Source organism: Vulpes vulpes, unplaced genomic scaffold (genome assembly GCF_048418805.1).
Source record: "Vulpes vulpes isolate BD-2025 unplaced genomic scaffold, VulVul3 Bu000000646, whole genome shotgun sequence".
NCBI classification, from domain to species: Eukaryota; Metazoa; Chordata; class Mammalia; order Carnivora; family Canidae; genus Vulpes; species Vulpes vulpes.
In genome coordinates this window covers 284,642-304,136 of record NW_027325679.1, presented here as the reverse complement: position 1 = coordinate 304,136, position 19,495 = coordinate 284,642, and the positions used below count along the sequence as shown (strand labels likewise).

The 19,495-nt window shown below is 38.2% G+C and overlaps 1 long non-coding RNA gene across 1 annotated transcript in view; it reads left to right on the top strand.

The window, feature by feature from the left end:
* The window catches only part of LOC140596573 (uncharacterized), a 42,145-nt gene extending 26,215 nt beyond the window's left edge, over positions 1-15,930 (top strand). Inside the window, exons 2-3 of the long non-coding RNA XR_011998492.1 lie at positions 14,523-14,687; positions 14,857-15,930. This is a non-coding gene — a long non-coding RNA (uncharacterized lncRNA). The remainder of the gene's footprint in view (positions 1-14,522; positions 14,688-14,856) is intronic.
* The last annotated feature ends 3,565 nt before the right edge of the window (positions 15,931-19,495 follow it).

Below are 19,495 nucleotides of genomic sequence, written 5' to 3'. Positions count from 1 at the left end.
CACTTAGCTTCAGTCATTGTTCTAGATAGACCTTTAGGAGAAGGCTGTGTAAAGATGAATATCCTCTGGGAATTCTTTTTATGAACTTAACTTTTTATTTTGAAAGAATTACAGACCCATAGATAAAAATAATAGCTCAGGGAACTTTTAGCTTGAGAAAATAAAGCTTATCCATAGTCATCTACAACAACATAATGCAGAACATGTCCTTTATGTTAATTGAGGGACTCTGAGAGATTTGAGCAGGAGTGACCACATTTGAGCAAGTGGGCAAGACATCATGGAAGAAGAGGCATTTGGACTGACCTAGAAAAAAGATAGTATGATTTCTCTAAGCAGACAAGACACAGAGGTGGGAAAGGAAAAGCATTCTAGAGTCAGCACTAATTCAGGCAAAGATGCAGAGGGCAGGTTGGAGAAAATAGCAGATGTCTAAAGGGAAGGGGAAAATATATTTTTTAATAAACTCAAGTGCCATGCTATTCTCTATGGTGTGTTCTGTTTAAAGGTCAACATGAATGGAGAGAGATGGACTTAGCTTCTTTTTTTGAACATCCACAGGGTGGGCCCAAAACTCTCGGGGTTAAGAAAGCCAGAGCTTTTTATTTCTCTGCTACAGTAATCCAAAAGGACTTTTATTTGTAGAGTGAAGAAGGTGTTCTCAAAGTTTTTCTTGGAAAAGTAATACAGTGATACCGAACAGACACTTAGGAAACTAAGAATTGGCCTCTAAAAGGCCATGTTGTCCATGTTCGAAATCAAACCAAAAGGTTGTCCATATTCTAAATCAAACAGGTATCTCTCCATGTATCCCAACCTGTTCTGAAAAGATTTAAGTTCTTATAATAGTGCATACCATTCAGCAAGATAGCTTAAATTAAAAATAAAGAAATGAGGCAAAATATATTTGTCATAAGGACATTGTGCAGAGATATTTTTTCTCCTCTTGCTCAAAATCCTTTCAAAGAGCAGCTACTGCAGACATTTCTCTCAAGTCTCAATATTCATATTTCTGTTCTTTAAGAAGTTGGTTTGCTTTGCTTTCATGTATATACTGGTTCTTGTAACTATCAGGGTTTCCTTCTGCTAGCAATCGCAGAGCCAAATTTGCACCTTACCTTTTGGAAATACGTAAGATTACACAGCCTAAGTATGTGGCATTAACCTCTCTTCTGTCTCGATAGCCATTGAGAACTATTTCTTTCCCTAATCAATCTAAAGTTAACAGATACTAAAAACAATTCTAACTTACTTTCAAAGATTTTTCCCTCAGAAAATTTGCAAGAAGGTTTTCAAGCAGGACAAATATAATTTCACTAAGAAAATAGAATTTGGCTATTTACACTATGAAATGAGTTAGAAATGGCAAATCCATTGTGTACCTTTTTTAAAAGAATCAATCTTTCTGAATATTCTCCAACAATTCCCCACCCACACCTCTACTCCACCCCAAATAGTCTTCAAGTGAGCATTTGGGTGATAATAATACTATCAGACTTCTTGGGCACCTTTATACGTGCAGCACCACCATCAGGTGGACTGTCCTTCATAAAATATATTTAATATGTACACTATAGAGTATGGGTCAGAACAATACCTTGTCAGAGTAAATGTTTAATAAATAATTGTTAGTTGTATTTTAATAAGTGTGTGTCCACTTATATTGGAGGTCCCCAAAGAAAAGATTTTTGTGTTGCAAATCTCAAGTACTTATTTATAATCATTCTGAATGTCACCCTCACCTCTAATATGACTATGGTTGAACCTCGTTACACATCCAGCAGAAGCTTTCTTGTAATTCAGGTGCACGGTAGCTCTGACATGTTTTCATCCATTCAGTCCAATTGCTTACTGTAGCTACTGCCCTGTCATTGGTTCTTCATAATAAAGTATGAGTCTTCCACCAGGGAAAAGAGCACAGAGCCACAAATGCAGCTCTCCTGGTTGCTCCACCACCCTTCCTCTTTCAGGGTGTGGAGGAGAGGGAGCTGGGCCTCACAAAAGGTTTCGGCCCCAGCCATTTCCCTTCACCTGTTCAGCAGGTGGGCCCCAGGTGAGCACTAGACTCCTAGGTCCGCAGAGTCACTCTGCTCCTTTGTTTGATCACCAGTTGCTTTCTCCACCTGTTTGTTTTTCTGGATTGGTTTCCTGTCCTGTTCATTAGTCAGTTAGTTCTTCCTTGTTTGTTCTGTGTCTCTTGTGTGTTTCTGCAGGTTACCTTGCTCCTCAGCCCCGGAAGGCTGATGTCCTTTGTTCCTCGTAATTTGCTTTACAGGGGTGCAGGGAGCTGTTAGACACATGTACACATGCTTGGTGAAAAAGGGAGAAGGTTAAAAGACTCACCTGTGAATGTGATCACTTTGTGGGAATGGTCAATGGAAGGGGACCATTCTCGCCTTTCTCCTTGACCCCAAAGTCCTCAAAGTGATTTCTAAAGAGAAATCTTGGAGATGGGAGATTGACACGCAAGTGCTAGCTTGGTTATGTTATGCTTTGTTTTCGTTTTAATTTGTTAACATAACACCAACCAGATAAATATATGCCTGTGGAGTTCAGAAAGTCACACATGACAGCAAAGTGGTGTATAAAACCGTTCTCTGCTCTCTACAGCTGACTGCAAAAGGAGTGAGAGAGATTTTTGTGGTCCCAGGTGACACAAATAGAATCATTTGTCACTGGGAAGGACCATCATTTAATTTGTGATCATTTATAAAGGGTTGGGACTAAAAGTAGGAGGAGATGCTTTTTAAATTGCACTGTATCTTTTTGAGCTCATGCTTAATATAATTTGAACCCAGGCTTCTGGGTTCAAATCAGAAAATTTGGCTCAGAAAAGAATCCTGATTATTATGGACCTTTATTAATTTAGAATTTTTCAGTATTTAGAATCATTCCAATGCAGTAAACTAGAATGTACTTTGTAATCTGAGGAAGAAGCGAATTCATAATTTTGAACATAAAATGTGGCTATCAAAGTGCTTAGGTAAAACTCCTCTCAAGTGCCATGACTTGTATGTCACACCTCCCCCAAATCATAAAAAAAGTCACCTGACAAAAATGTAAAATCCCCGCTCCTAGAGATTCTAATGCTACAGTATGTCTGGAATGGGAACAGGAGAGCTAGATTTTTAGGGAATGTCCCTCAGATGATTCTCACTATCAGATAAGTTTTGAAAACCTTGCTCTAGAAATTATTGACTAATAATTTCTAGAAAAATTATAGACCAATATCTTCTCTTGAGAAAAGTTAACTTCCCTCTACCCTAACTTTCACTAATAAGGACATTCAGGGACCTTATTATAGTTATTAATTATACCTGAAAGTAACAATTCAATTTCTGGGGCAAGTATTTCCTTCAACACCTCAATATGCAAAAGATTGACACAGGCATTGAAGATACATAAATTAGATAGTTCTGACCCTTGAAGAGTTAATAATCTGATGATAAAAGTGCATTTATTTATTCAGTAGTTTTTAAGAACCTTGAATAAAGTTTTATTGACTTGCTTTTTCATTAAACCAATACCCAGAGAGTTTCTACTCGTTGCCACACACCCTGGCCTAGGTGCTGGCATTGAATATAAATTAAAATACTTCCTTGTCCTCAAGTTGCAAATTGGAGAAAATCAGTAAAGTGACTGCAGGCTTCCCCTGCTATGACAGAGCAAGTCCACAGTGCTGTGAGAACACTGAGGGACAAAGGATCCCTGACCTAACCAAATGAGGGTGTGTGCTGGGGTGCATGGGGCTAATCAGGCCTAACGGACAAATAGAAGTTACCAAGATGAGAGAAGCAGGGAAAAGTGTTTCTAGCAATAAGGCATAATGTGCAAAGGCATGGAAGGGAAGTAAGAGACCTGTACATTGGGTGGCATCAAGTAGTTGAGTAAGACCAGAGCCGTAATGTTCCTTCTACTTGGGAATACTGATCTCTTATTCTAGTATTCAGCTATTAGCCTACTGGAGCGGGGGCCCAAACAACAAACTTTATTTCATTTAAAAAAAGGTATCTGTGCACTGGTATGCCAGAAGTTAATTCCGTATTAGAATTCTGTTGTAAAGCTGTTGTTTTGAATAAGGACATAGAACTATCACGATCAGAGGAATTCAGGAACGGTGAGGAAACAGGACAGGACAGAGAGTAAGAGAGAGAAAGTCAGGCATATACTTTCACATCTCCAGAATTCAGATCGTTTCACTACTTCTGTGACTTAAATGTAGCAGTAAGAGTACATTTTCCCCACAATCGTCAAGAATATTATAAAATTATATGTCCACACCTGCCTATTGTTGCTAAACACAGTTGTTTTCTTTTATATTTAACAGTTCCTGTAGAAACTTGTTTTGCTAAGAAAACCAGTATTACTTTATCACTTTAGTTTCATCCGTAGTCTACCTCTCTCAGTTTTTCTCCTTTAAGTCATTCGTAATTTTTGTTGGAACAAAAGACAATAATAATTAAGCATCTGGGTTGTAAATGACTCTAATATAATTTTAATCCATAGTTGAAAAGCTTGTAGAAGAATCTAGGGGTTTTTTTTTGTTTGTTTGTTTTGTTTTGTTTTTTGTTTTTTGTTTTTTTCAGCCTGGGTGGCTCAGCGGTTTAGTGCTGCCGTCAGCCCAGGGGTGTGATCCTGGAGACCCGGAATCAAGTCCCACTTCGGGCTCCTTCCTTGCTTCTCCCTCTGCCTATGTTGTGTCTCTGCCCCTATCTCTCTCTCTCTCTCTCTCTCTCTCTTTCTCTGTGTCTTTCATGAATAAATAAATAAAATCGTTAAAAAAAAAGAATTTAGTTTCTTAATAATAGTTTTATTATTTTGCAAAGTTTTGAGGTAATATGACTTTTGTATTAGGGAAAAAGTGTTTATGAATCAAATCTCTTAACATATTAAGGATTTGGAATTTTACATTTGTGATTTTTAATCATAATTTATAGCTATAAAACATATCCAGAGATAATCCACCTAGAGTTGCCCTGTTCTTACTAGCTACACATAATATACCATAAATCACCCTTCAGAAATTAGAGTCAGATAGTCGGGTCTCTCTCAGAAAGCCGCCTCAGGGAAGCTATTAGAAGAATGATGTATTTTTATCTCAATGTCAATCAAACCCTGTTGTAGACAACATCATGTTACTTCCTTTATACACATCAGATAGAATTCCCACTGCAATGAATTTCTAAACAGAAAATAATAGTAATACATTATTTGATTTCTCCTTTCAATCAGAGAACCAATCAAACACTTATTGAAATACTGTAATTGAGAAATAAGATCAACAAATATTTATTGAGGCCCATAATTGTTAAGAATGCCCCATCCTTATGGATCTTACTATTTAGTCTACTTTGTGCTGTAGTCAATGCACTGAGAAGTTTAGGAGACATGTAAGATGAAGCTTTATTTCTTAAATGCAACTAATCTGGTCGGGAAGATTAAACCAACCCATATGGAACTATTATCAAGAAATATAAACTGGGCACTATGTGATTTTGGGATGCTCTGAAATAACTATTGTTGACGAGTTGCAAAATTAAAGCCTAGAAACATAGGATGTGGGGCTTGATTACAGAACATCTTGAAAGTGGAGCACCTGAGTGGCCCAGTGGTTGGGTGTCTGCCTTTGGCTCAGGTCGTTACCCGGGGGTCCTAGGATCGAGTTCCACAGTAGGCTTTCCAGAGGGGGCCTACTTTTCCCTCTGCCTATGTCTCTGCCTCTCTCTGAGTCTCAAATAAATAAATAAATAAATAAATAAATAAATAAATATCTTTAAAAGAAAAAAAAGAATATATTGAAAGTTAAAAAGAGCTGCTTATTTGCAGTAGGAAGCCACCGTGGGCTCCTGAATAGGGAATGACACAGTGAAACTGCATTTTGGGAAGATTTTTATACTTTTATTTCCTCCTACCTTACCTCATTTGGGAGCAAAGTAATAGTACAAATTGTGCGTCTCAAAAGTTGTCATCTGATCTAACTAATGGACTGTGAAATGTAAAACACAGTCTCCCTGCCTTCCAAGTCGTGCAGGATTTCGTTCCTTGGACTCATTTACAGCTGGTGAAGCCAATAGCTCATGGGATTTAAGTCTAAATAAAATAGGCCTGAGGTGATTTTAGACCTCAGACAGATAAACTTTAATCTAGTGAAGACAGCTGCACTTAGCAATAGTAGCCCAAAACAAGAAACCTGCTTATTTCTGTAATCAACCTGTCCTTTTAAAAAGGTTGATAAATAGATAAATGTATGCCAATCCCCCCTAAACCCCATGTCCTTGGCAGGCATCACTAATTGATCACAGAGTTCTTTCTTGCTGTGTTCTGATAGGCCTTGCAATACTTCTCAAAAGCTCCGCAGGAAATTGCTACCAATCGGTGCATTTGGCCTTGGAGATAAAAACTGTTTGCTATTCGGCAAAACCTAAGATAATGTTAATAAATTTACCCAAATAGCGGTGCCTACTTACTACAGTATCATTTTTTTAAAAAAGCCACAGTATCTTTATGCCCCTTGGTTTCCGATTTAACAATAGAAAGAAAGAGGTGGATGATTCTTAAAATTCTCTCATATTTAAAAGCAGTCTACTATATCTCGAGTGATTTGTGACACCCACATTGTTCATAGACCAAGCAAACGACTGCAAGAGATGTAAAAGCACCTCCCTGGAAAATTCTAGAATGGAATCTGAAAGACAAGGCGATCACAGCCAAGACCCATCTTCTCCTGTCCTTCTCTGGAATCAGAGAATCTCTTCTGTCTGCTGAATGAAAATTAGAGAAGAATAAAATGCTCCCATGGTCAAGAAAATGTTTAATGCTAAAGATGATGATGATAGTCTAGAATTATGGAGTGTTTATCATGTGCTTAATACTCACCTAACAGTCTTCCTAACACTATTTCATGTAATCTTCAATAACTCTGTGCATTGCTATCATATCCCTATCTTATAATTAGAAAATTTATAAGTTGGGAAGTTTACGAATCAGGTTCAGAGAGATTCAGTAATTTTTCCAAGATCATACAACTATTAGGTGTTGGAACCATGATTTGAAATAGTCTGTTCTTTGCTTTTTTAAAAAAATTGAGGTAATATTGGCATATGACATATTAGTTTCAAGTGTACCACGTAATAATTCAATATTTGCATGTGCTACAAAGTGAGCATCACAATGGGGCTGATTGACATTTGTTGCCATAAAATTGACCCTCATTCACCCTTTTTGCACCTCCCAACACCCTTCCCCTCTGAAAAACCACCAATCCCTTCTCCATATCAACGAGTTTTATTTTGTTTGCTCATTTGTTTTGTTTTTAGAGTTCACATTAAGTGAAATCATACAGTATTTGTCTTTCATTCTGACTTATTTCACTTAGAATAGTACCCTTAAGATCTATCCATGTTGTCACCAAAGGCAAGATTTTTTTCTTTATGGCTGAGTAATCTCCTATTGTGTATATATACTTTATCTTTTCCGTTTATCCACTAATGGGCATAAGGGTTATTTCCATATCTTGACTATTGTAAATAATACTGAAATGAACATAGAAGTGCATATATCTTTTTAAAATACTGTTTTTGTTTTCTTCAGATAAATACCCAGAAGTGAAATACCTGGATCACATAGTATTTCTCGTTTTAGTTATTTGAGAAACCTTAATACTATTTTACATAGTAGCTGCATCAATTCACATTCCCATTAACAATATATGAAGGTTCCCTTTTTTCCACAACCTCTCCAACTTAGTTCTTATCTTTTTAATAATAGGCATTCTGACAGATGTGAGGTGATACCTCATTGTGGTATTGATTTGCATTTCCCTGATGATTAATGATATGAAATACCTTTCCTATGCCTGTTGGCCATCTGTATGTCTTCTTTGGGAAAATGTCTATTCAGATCCTCTGCCCATTTTTTAGTCATTTTTATTTGTTTGCCATTGAGTTGTATGAGTTCTTTATATAGCTGGGAGGTCTCAGCATCTCCTTAGGCTGACCTGGGACCAAATAGCTGTCTTAGGTATTTATATATTATCATGGCGAGTACTTAAGTGAAATTTGTACATTTTTGGTAACATAAGCATACATTGTGCCCATGCAGCCACTAATTCTATTTGGCAGTTTGTGTCTCTCAAATTCCCACTGTTATGTACGTTAATTTATGAATATTAATTTTGGGGGACCTTTAAAAAAGAGTGATTTAGTTCTATTCTTTTACATGTGGCTGCCCAGTTTTCCCAACACCATTTATGGAAGAGATTGTACTTTCCTCATTGTATATTCATCTCTCCTTCATCATAAATTAATTGATCATATATGCATGGGTTTATATCTGGGCTCTTTGTTCTGTTGGTCTATGTGTCTATGCGTATTTCAAATCAGGGAGCATGAGACCTCCAGCTTTGTTTTTTCTCAAGATTATTTTGGCTCTTTGGGCTTTTTTGGTGGTTCCATACATATTTTAAAATTATTTGTTCTAATTCTCCAAAATATACCATTGGAATTTTTATAGGGGTTAGATTGAATCTATGAATTACTTTGGGGAATATGGACATTTTAACAATATTAATTCTTCCAATCCAGGAACATGAAATATCTTTCCATTTATTTGTGCCTTCTTCCATTCCTTTCACCAATGTTCTACAGTTTTCGGTGTACAGACCTTTTACTTCTTGACTTAATTTATTTCTAGATATTTTACTCTTTTTGATGCCATTGCAAATGGGATTGTTTTCTTAATTTCTCTTTCTACTAGTTCATCATTATTGTATAGAAATGCAAACAATTTCCCTATATTGGTTTTATAGCCTATAAATTTAGTGAATTCATATATTATATCTAGGAGTTTTTTGGAAGAGTCCTTAGAGTTTTTTTTTCTATGTAGAATCATGTCATCTAAAAATAGTGATAATTTTATTTAGATGGCATTTTATTTAGATGCCATTTAGATGGCATATATTTCTTTTTCTTGCTTAATTGCCATGGCTAAGACTGCCAATACTATGTTGAATGAAAGCAGTAAGAGTGGGCATCCTTGTCTTGTTCCTAATCTTATGGAAAATAGTTTAGCTTTTCACCATTGAGCATTATGTTTGTTGTGAGTTTATCATATGTGGCCTTTATTTTATTTTTTAAAAGTTTTTATTTTAATTCTAGTTAACATACAATGTTTTATTAGTTTCAGTTGTACAATATAATGATTATCCATACCTCACTTGGTGCTTATCATCTAGTGTACTCCTGAATCCCCATCACCTACTTAACTGACCCCTTCCCCAAACCCCTCCCCTCTGGTAACCATAAGTTTGTTCTCTATAATTTAGAGTCTATTTCTTGGTTTCTCTCTCTCTCTCTCTCTCTCTCTTTTTGCCCTTTGCTCATTTGTTTTGTTTCTTAAATTCCACATATAAGTGAAATCATATGGTATTTATCTTTCTCTTATTTCACTTAGCATTATACTCTAGCCCCATTCATGTTGTTGCAAATGGCAAGATTTCAAATTTTTTTTAGGAATGAATAATATGTATACATCACATCTTCTGTATCCATTCATCAATGATGGACACTTGGGTTGCTTCCAAAATTTAGCTATTGTAAACAATTCTGTTTAACATAGGGGTGCATGTATCCGTTTGAATTGGTGTGTTTATATTCTTTGGGTAAATACCCAGTGGTGGGATTGCTGGATTTTATGATAGTTCTATTTTTACCTTTTTGAGGAAACTCCACATTATTTTCCATATTGGCTGCACCAGTTTGCATTCCCACCAACAGTGCACAAATATTCCTTTTCCTCCACACCCTTGCCAACACCTGTTTTTCTTGTGTCTTTATTTTAGGTATTCTGAGAGGTATAAGGTGCTATCTCATTATGGTTTTGATTGGCATCTGTCTGATGATGCTTGATGTTGAGCATCTTTTCATGTGTCTGTTGGTAATATAGATTTTTTTTTAGAGAAATGTCTATTTATGTCTTCTGCCCATTTTTAATTGGGTGTTTTGTGGGGGTTGAGTTTTATAAATTCCTTATATATTTTGGATACTAACCCTTTATGTGACATGTCATTGGTAAAAGCATCTCCCATTCAGTATCTTTGCTTGGTAGAATTCAGCAGTGAAGCCATCTGATCCTGGACTTTAGGTTTGGGGGAAGCTTCTGATTACTGATTCGATCTCCTTACTTGTAATAGGTCTGTTCAGATTTTCTACTTCTTCATGATTCAGTCTTGGATGATTGTTTAGGAATTTATCCATTTCTTCTATGTCTCCAGTTTGTTGATCATAGTAGTCTCTTATGATCTTTTGTATTTCTGTGGTTTCAGTTGTAACTTCTTTTTCATTTCTGATTTTATTTATTGAACCATCTCTCTTTTTTTTTCTTAGAGAATTTAGCGAATGGCTTATTAATTTGTTTTTCCTTTCAAAGAATCAGGTTTAGTTTCAGTTTTCTTTCTATTGTTTTTTTCAGTCTACTTCCACTCTGATCCACTCTATTTCCTTCCTTCTACTAACTTTAGACTTCATGTGTTTTTCTTTTCCTAGTTCCTTTAGGTATAAAGTTAGATTACTTTATTTGAGGTTTTTCTTCTTTGTTAAGATAGGCCTGTATGGCTATGTACTTCCCTCTTAAGAATGCTTTTCCTGCATCCCACAGATTTGGAGTTGTATTGCCATTTAATTTATCTTAAATATTTTTAAAATTTCCCCTTTGATTTCTGTATTGTCCCATTGGTTGTTCAGTAGCATGTTGTTTAATCTATACTTAATCTTCCACTTATTTGTGGTTTTTCTAGTTTTCATCTTATATATATATTTTTTTAGTTTCATACCATTGTGGTCAGAAAAGTGCCTAATATGATTTCAATCTTCTTAAATTTATTGAGATTTCTTTTGTGGTCTAACATGTGATTTGTCCTTGGAATGTTCTATGAGAACTTGAGAAGAATGTGTATTCTGTGTTTTGGAATGGAATGAATGTTCTGTATATACCTATTAAGCACATCTACTCTAATGTGTTATTTAAGACTAATGTTTCCTTGTTGATTTTCTGTCTAGACTTTCTTCCATTCATATAAGTGGGGTATTAAAGTCCCCTACTATGATTGTATTGGTTTCAATTTCTCCCTTAGGTCAGCTAATATTTTCTGTATATATTTACGTGTTCCTATATTGGATATGTAAATACTTACAATTATTAATATTCTCTTGTTGGGTTAGCCCATTTGTCATTATGTAATGTCCTTCTGTGTCATTTATTACAGTCTTTGTTATAAAATCTATTTTGTCTGATATAAATGAAGTTACCTCAGCTTCTTTTTTGTTCCCTTTTGCATGGCAAAGGCAGGAGAAGAGTTTTAGGGGTGGGACACATGTGTGGCTTTAGCAAAGCCAGGAAACAGCACTGGCGGTAGGGCACACCCACAGTTTGGTGATGCTGGAGAAGAGCATCAGGTGTGTGGCAAATCCTCATGTCTGTACTAGCAAAGCAGAGGGAGAGAAAAAAATGATGCTCTCCAGAACCTCCATCCCCTAGGAAAATCCCACCTAACCCCTGCCTTTCTGGCAACTATTTTAAGATTAGCAACTGAATCACCTTCATATATAATCTAGTCACCTCTCAAACTACTGCCTTTGCACTGTTTGCCAGGACAAGTGAGTCCATGTGCAAGTCCCTTGAAAGTAGTACTTAGATCTTCACAATCCCCTGGATGTAAGCTCCATTGGTTTCCAAAGCCAGATGCTTTGGGGGCCTCATCTTTCTGATGCAAGTCCCAATGGTTGAGGTGTTCAGGATGGGTCACAAACTCCCTTGATTCTCAGTGAGATGCTTCAGCCCATGAGATCACTCTCTATTGTATGTCACTATGCCAGGGGAGGGATGGGATTTCCGGCAAGACCTAATCTCAGCCTCTTACCCATCTCGTGATGTGGTCCTTTTATTCCTTGTTGTAGAGGAAATTGTTCAGCTAGTTTTTGGTTCTTTCTCAGCAGGAATTATTTCATATGTGGTTGTAGATCTGGTATGTCTGTTGGAGGAGGCGAGTTCAGGATCTTCCTATGCTACCATCTTGGACCACCCCCTCCCCCACCCCCAGGGAAGTTTATTTGATTCTACTACCATTGTTGTTCAATGGAATCTTCTGTAATGATGGAACTACTCTGTATCTGCACTGTCCCAATACTACAGCCACTGGCCACATGTGGTTGTTTAGCACTTGACATGTTGCTAATACAACTGAAAACATTTTAATTGCATTTATTTCAAATTTAAATATAAATAGCCATAGTGGCTAGTGGCTACCATATTGAACGGTATAGTACTAGATGATGAATTCTATGAGAGCAGGTACCACGAATGTTTTACTGATGACTGTATCCTCAACATTTAGCAAAGCAGCATAGTATATATTAGACACACAATAACATATTTGAATGAAAAAATATGTTCAAAATCTATGCACATAATTCATGTAGAAATCTTGTTCCTAAAATTGTTCTCAACCCATCGGAAAACTCACTGGATTCTTCATGCTTTGAGACTCATCATCATCACCAGGATAATAAAAAATAATAAAGATAATGCTATTGATCTATCTCAGTATATGAGGAAATTTTACTCAAACTAATTTTGTGAAGAAAAGTTTTATCAATAAATCATTGTTTGGCCAGAAGACAAAAATCTCATTCTTCTTTTCTTTTCATCTTTCTTAAGAGAAAAATGAATTTTTACTTGATATAGAAAAGCCACATAAAATTAGAAGTACTTGCCCTTTTTCCAAATGTAGTAGAAATGCATGTCTCTCAGTCAATGTTTGTTAAGTGTGGCAATACCCATCGCTAGTTCCAAAAGGAAGTTAAGATGAAGTTTAAGTACATGTGGATAATTTTAAAAGCATCCCTTAAAAAGAGAAAAATGCAGCGCATAATTTTTTTTGCCTATAAGATGCCAAAAAGCTAGACTTATTCCCTGAACAAAAATATATAAATCATTTTATAGATACCTTTAATAAAAGAGTTTTACATTTTACTAAGATAAAACAAGGTCCATATTAATGTGAGATGTTATTAGGGTGGCAACTATTGGTAGCTATTTTTGTTCAAGACTGTTTATGAAGGTACTATAAGAAACTATCAAATTCTAAAGCAAGATGAGAGTCCTGTGTTACTTTTACCTCTGAGTAAGTTTCTATGAAATTTCCATATGCAGGGTGGCATAAAAATGACCCAGAAAGCTTGCCCTAAGTGCAAATTCCCAGCTGTCACTCACGCGGATTATGACTCAGAAGGTCAACTTGGGAAGAACCCAGGAATCTGCATTTAAGCAACCTTTATCATTTTAGTCCATGAACAACACTTTGAGAAATACTGTAAATTCTTCTTAAATAACTCTATTAAGGAAGCAGGGAAAACATTGCCTTGATGGGATGTCTCCTTTCTTGAGAACCATGCGGAATTGCTATGCTAGGATCATGGCATACATTATGAACTGCCTTGCCACATCTATTTCATTGCTCTTCTCCTCACCACCACCATTTTGCAGTTTGAGGGGCATTGACCCCTCATCCCCAGTTCTAGATGTGAGCAGTACATTGCTATTCAGTTTGAGCCCATTTGCAAAACAAACATGACCTAACTCTATTAAGGAAGCAGGGAAAACATTGCCTTGATGGGATGTGTCTCCTTTCTTGAGAACCATGCGGAATTGCTACACTGGTCCTATCAGACTAAAATCCAGGACTTTTGTTCGGTTAGGAGAAAGACACTCTACCTCTCTCTGTCTCTCTCTGGGCACATGTGAGAAAGAATGCAGTCCCCGGAGCTGCTGGCAGCCATCTTGCAACCATGTGTGAAATCAGGCTCAGGATAAAACTGACACCATGAACAAAAGGCAGAGCAAAGAGACAGAGTCCTTAGGGACATTGTTGAGCTAGATCAAACCAATCTTGGAGTCCGCCCTACTTCTAGACTTCCCAGTTATATAAGTCAATAAATCCTCCTATTGTTTTAAACAGTTCAAGTTTTCTGTTATTTGGAACATAAAAAGCCTAATTGATACAGGCTGCCGTTTTAGATTTTATACACTCATTTTTCTTTCTTAGCTCTGATCTCGGTGTCTTCAAGATGGTTGTCGTTCCTTCTCCAGTGCCCCTTTAAGCACTGGGTAAGGACATGGATAAATGTCCAAGTTCTCACTACTCATGCACCTCCCACTGCACAATTGCTACCAATGCCCTTGCTCTTCCTCTTCTTCACCTACCACTTTTTCTTCCCACTAGAACTGAGCCATCAGATATACGGGTACTTCTACCTCCTGGTAAAAGAGAGCTGATTTAATGAAGTCCATACCTTTATAAGAAACTGCCTTTCCAAAGGCTTGATGAATGCATTAGCTCCCTCTCAGAACCCTCTGTGCACTTTTATTCCAGCAGCTCTAGGATTTTAGGTGTATTTCAAAAGCATTTAGATATCCTTCACCTTTTGGTTCTTTCATGCAATATCTTTTCATATTTTGTCTTGTCACAGTAGAGAAAGATGAAGATGCAGAGGAAACCTCGGTGGACAGCCAACAGAAGTCAGCCAGCCCCTTGCAGGAGCCTCAGGGGCAGCTGAATAGATGAGCCCACCAAAGAAAAACCCCAGGCTGTCAATCCATCTGTGCGAGAAGGAGCAACTGTGGGGTTCTGTGCGGTAAGGACGGAAAGCAGAATAATCCACACTTTTTTCCCCCTTCACTTAAGGAGATGAGAGCATATGCATTAAATTAAATAGCCAATGGCAGAAACTGAATCTTGGAAGTTTGCAAGGTAGAAAGAAAAAAAAAAAATTCAAATAGAATTTCAAACAATTCTTTCCACAGCTTTGAGAATACAGATGGAAGACCTTTACGAAAAACCTCCTTCTAATTACTTCGTGGACCAAAGTGGGATTGAAACAACTGAGGGCTACGGAATATTTTCATTCATCTCTCATTTCCAAAGGAAAGAAACCAAGTGTTCATCTAGAGAAATGTTATCGCCAAACTTATTTGTTTGTCTATTTATTTAGTTGTTGCTGTCTGCTTTATCACTTATATAATGTTAACATTCTTTTAAAATGGGCAGATGGACTTCATTCAAGTTCTGACAGTAACTCTTTGTTATCGGTACAAATGGCTTCAGAGGTATTTAATTACCATTAGTAGTCATCCGTTTGCTCCTAGCTGGTGACATTTGGAATAGTAAACAGGCAGCATTCTTTGTGGCCAGTGAGTTCATAGAAAGTTAAACCTACTTTTGACAACAGACTCAAGCTTAGCTACCATTAGCCCCTCTTCAGTTACTGGATGATGTGTTTGAACACTATGAATGATTAATGAAGGCTAAATAGTCCACTTTCTATCTTAAAACCTTTTTGTTAACTGCCAGAGAGCTGAGTGACTGGCAAGGTGAGTTCAACTCAAGGAAGTATTCATGTAGTCCATTGTTTGCACTCTAAAACACACACACACACACACACACACACACATTAATTTGTCAACTATTTATTTTCAATTTATTTAATAAATAGAAACTCTCATCCTCATGCCTTTTCCCTTTCACAGACCAATACCAGGGACCATGATTTGTGCCAGGTAAGCATTGCAAAACAAAGTTTGCTTGTATGTGAAAGGGCATGCTTGTTTCCTCTCAAGGAAAGCAAGATAAAATGTTGTCAGCTGGTAGCAACCCATTACAAAGTTCGTAAAAGTAGCCTGAGAATTTTTCTGCAGCAAATTCTAGGATTGTTCTTAGGGAAAGGATATATCATCCATGAAATTGCAAAAACCATGTAAGTTCATGGATGTAAGAGGCATGCTACAATTCACAAAAGAGATTACGCAAGAGACCAGGCAAAGCTGGAAGCTAGAAAGAGGCAGAGATTAAGGATGTAGTGCAGGGCCACCTGGGTGGCACAGTGGGTCAAGCTCTGACTCTTGGTTTCAAGCATGGGTCATGATTTCGGGGTCAAATGATAGAGCCCTACCCCACTGCAGGCTGAGCTTGGAGTCTGCTGCAGATTCTCTCCCTCTGCCCCTTCCCCTGCACACTCTCGTGCTCACTCTTTCTCACTTTAAAATAATAAATAAGTAAATCTTTTAAAAAAATACAAGAATGCAGTACAGAGCACTGAAAAAGTGGAGATACCAGCTGACTCCAAGGAACAAAGAAGCAGGGTTGTAAGTCAACAACACAGTCTGTAAACATAGTTTAAACATGCATACCTTTAAGCGTAGTTTTACATGCATTTTCGGGTTTCTGTGGCTATGCCTTAAATTTCCTCTCTTCATCTTTATAACTTTGTAGCATTTAGGGTATCACTTATACTTGATATGTACCTAATCACTAAAATAACCCAGAACTTGAGATGCATAGCAAGTAACACGGATACGTCTTTCTAACAGTCTTTTCTGAAAACAAACAGAAAAAAACCTCTGTTATTTCTTATTTGATGTTCTATTGGGCATATATCCCTTTAATAGTTTCCAAATAAAGTGCCTTGGGATAATTTAAATTAATTCTAAAAACTAATTAAAATTAAATTTAAACTAATTAATATCACTTATTTTTATTATGTGCTATATCCATCACTTTTTCAATTATGTATTGATAGAGCCTGGGCATTTCTTCGCAAAGAGAAAAAAATGAAGTGAGATCTTTTTTTAAAAAAAAAGATTTATTCATGACAGACACAGAGAGAGAGAGAGAGAGCGGGAGAGAGGGAGAGACACAGGCAGAGGGAGAAGCAGGCTCCATGCAGGGAGCTCAATGTGGGACTCCATCCCAGGTCTCCAGGATCACACCCTGGGCAGAAGGCGGCGCTAAACCACTGAGCCACCCAGGCTGCCCTGAAGTGAGATCTAACTCATGTTTTCCAGAGAGAATTCACAGGTCCACCTCATTAATTTATTGAATCAACAAACATTTTATTGGCACTCATTATTTGGCAGATAATGTACTAGGCTCTAGGGATACAGAGATATTGAACATCTAGCCTTTGCTGACAAGGATCTCACTTGTCTATTTGGAAAGATAGGCAAGAAGGGTAAGAACAATACAAAGGATGCCATGGGAGGGCAGAGGAGTCAGGCTAGAGTAGGTTTAGAGAAGCCTTTCCTGTGAAGGCAATATTAGGCTGGTCATGCAGTGTGACCCACCCCCAGCTGTGTGTCACAATTTCTGGGACTCCCTGGGTTATACCCGCTTACCTAAGCATCAGCCTTACCTGCGGGACATGGAGGCCCCCATTCTGTAGCTGACTTGGGAATGGACTGTCAGAGGACACCAGGGCTCACAGTCATGCCATCACACCCAGGACACAAAGAAACCATATTCTACTGTCAGGTTATCTTTAAAGACCAAGGATGACAGTAGTAGAAACTAAACAATAGCTACATGAGTAGGCTAAGGCAAATGCTGCAGAAGAAAGGAGGAAGGGAGGCAGAGAGAAAGAGAGAAAAAGGCAAGTAAAAATTTCATTCCCAGAGGAGTGAAAGGAAAAGGAAAACCATGCCACCCAGATGATTGGAAACATCCACCTTGAGCAAAGCTCCTAGATGTTAACAGTGCTTGACACAGCTCAGGGCGTGCAGGCAGTGCGCAGGAACGAGACATTGTAAATGTGCGGTCGGTTAGAGAAAGGGTTTTGCAGAACCAGCAAATCATATAAATTCAAATGAAGGCATGATTAGCCTTCAGCGTGGGAATCTTCACCCCAAGTGGATTTGTGGCCGACTAGGACAGCTCATCAGGTAAGCCAGCGGGAAGGAATTTCCTGGGGCCAATCCTCCTAAAACTGACCCCACACAATTGCTAGAAGGAATGTCCACACACTACTCAGACCTCTCATCCTGGTCTCCGGGCAGGCTCTCCCCAGGTCCTCTCAGCCAGGAAGTCCTGCTCTGTTCACAACCACCAAGGCCACATGAAGCAGCACTGTTCTGGCTTCCTACGACATCCCTGAGCTGAGAGGAAAAGGTCACTTTACTTCTGGCTTTTCCCAGGATCACTCAGCCCAAGGGACCAGTCACAAAGCTGCTGGTTGAAGTTTATCAAGTTTTGGGGTGGGTTGGGGTTGGCGAGGGGGAAGAGCAAACAGCTCTAGGCTTTTCCCTGACAGCCACTAATTGGAGATGAAGGCAGGAGAGGCACATGGTGGGCTGAGTCTGTGAAGTGGTGGGGAGGGTGTGTGGCCACCCAGAAAGCAAAAGAGGCACCCCTGTCCCAGCACACTGATGGCCTCTAATTGGATAATTTTGCTTGGGGCAGAGGCCTTTGTCTCAATGGCTTCTCCTATTAGCAGCTTCAGCGTTAGCTTTTAAAATAACCGATGATCTCACTGGAAAGAAGAAATCCCTTCAAAATCAAAGAAGGCTTAAATTTGGATACAAAAGTTTGCCCAACACTATTAACTTTACTTTGGGGCCAGATTATGAAGAGGAAAACATTCTGGCAGGAGCCAGTGAGTAGGTTATGACTAGAATGGGTCAGCACGCAGAAATCAGGAAAAGAAAGCTCCCTCCTCGGGTAGATCCCCCAAGGGAGAGCTTGAGCCAGGTGGGACATTCAGCTCTGTGCACAGCACCTGGTCAGTGCTTATGTGAATGGGGTCAGTGAACCTCATTCAATCCTTCTTTCCATCTCAGTAGCTGTCTGACTTCTGGAAAATTATTTGTCCTTTCCTAGGCCTCAATTTCCACAAGTGCAAAACGGCCCAAGGAAGAAAATATCTGCCTCCTAGCATTGTTTAAATTAGCTGATACAATCCAGTGCCTGTGTTAGGGCAGGAGGTATGGTGTGAGTGCTTAGGGAGTATGGTAATCATGTCTCCAAACCTTAGATCCCTCCCATGACACTGGTTACTGTTACCTCCAACAAACAGATGAGGAAACTTAAAGGAAGAAGGTCTAGATAAGTTACCTAAGGTCACAGAGCTCAGCAAGGATTTGCACTCGTGTCTAAGTGGCTATGTCATCTTGAGTTTTTCCATTAATTCTACGCAGCACTCCCTGTTCATTTGTTTGGTTTTTTTTTTTTTTTTTTTTTTTTTTTTGTCAGTCCTTTTGCTTTGTTTGTATGTCAGTGTAATTATATCTATATATACTCTTATTTTGCAGAAATTCAGCCTTGGTCCAGAACTGAAAGGACCTACAACATGAGGCGACTATAATATTTCTCATTTGTTTCCTGTGAACATGCCCAGAGCACCTTCACAGCAGCTCCAGAGAGTACCCATTCTACTTAAAAGAGCTGCAAGAACCTGGGCCAGTCTTGCCAAGTATCAGGGACCCACAAGACTGGTTTTTAAGGAACCAATTCCACATGATGGCAAGTTTTATTTACTCTGTGAACTGGGCAATGCACACAGACCATGGAATATGCAGGCAGGAGGAAGGGATGGCAAGATATGTTTGTAGCTTGGCCAATTTTTACTCCTTTCACAAGATTGGACCCATTCCACAAGGCTGCTACCTTCTGTAA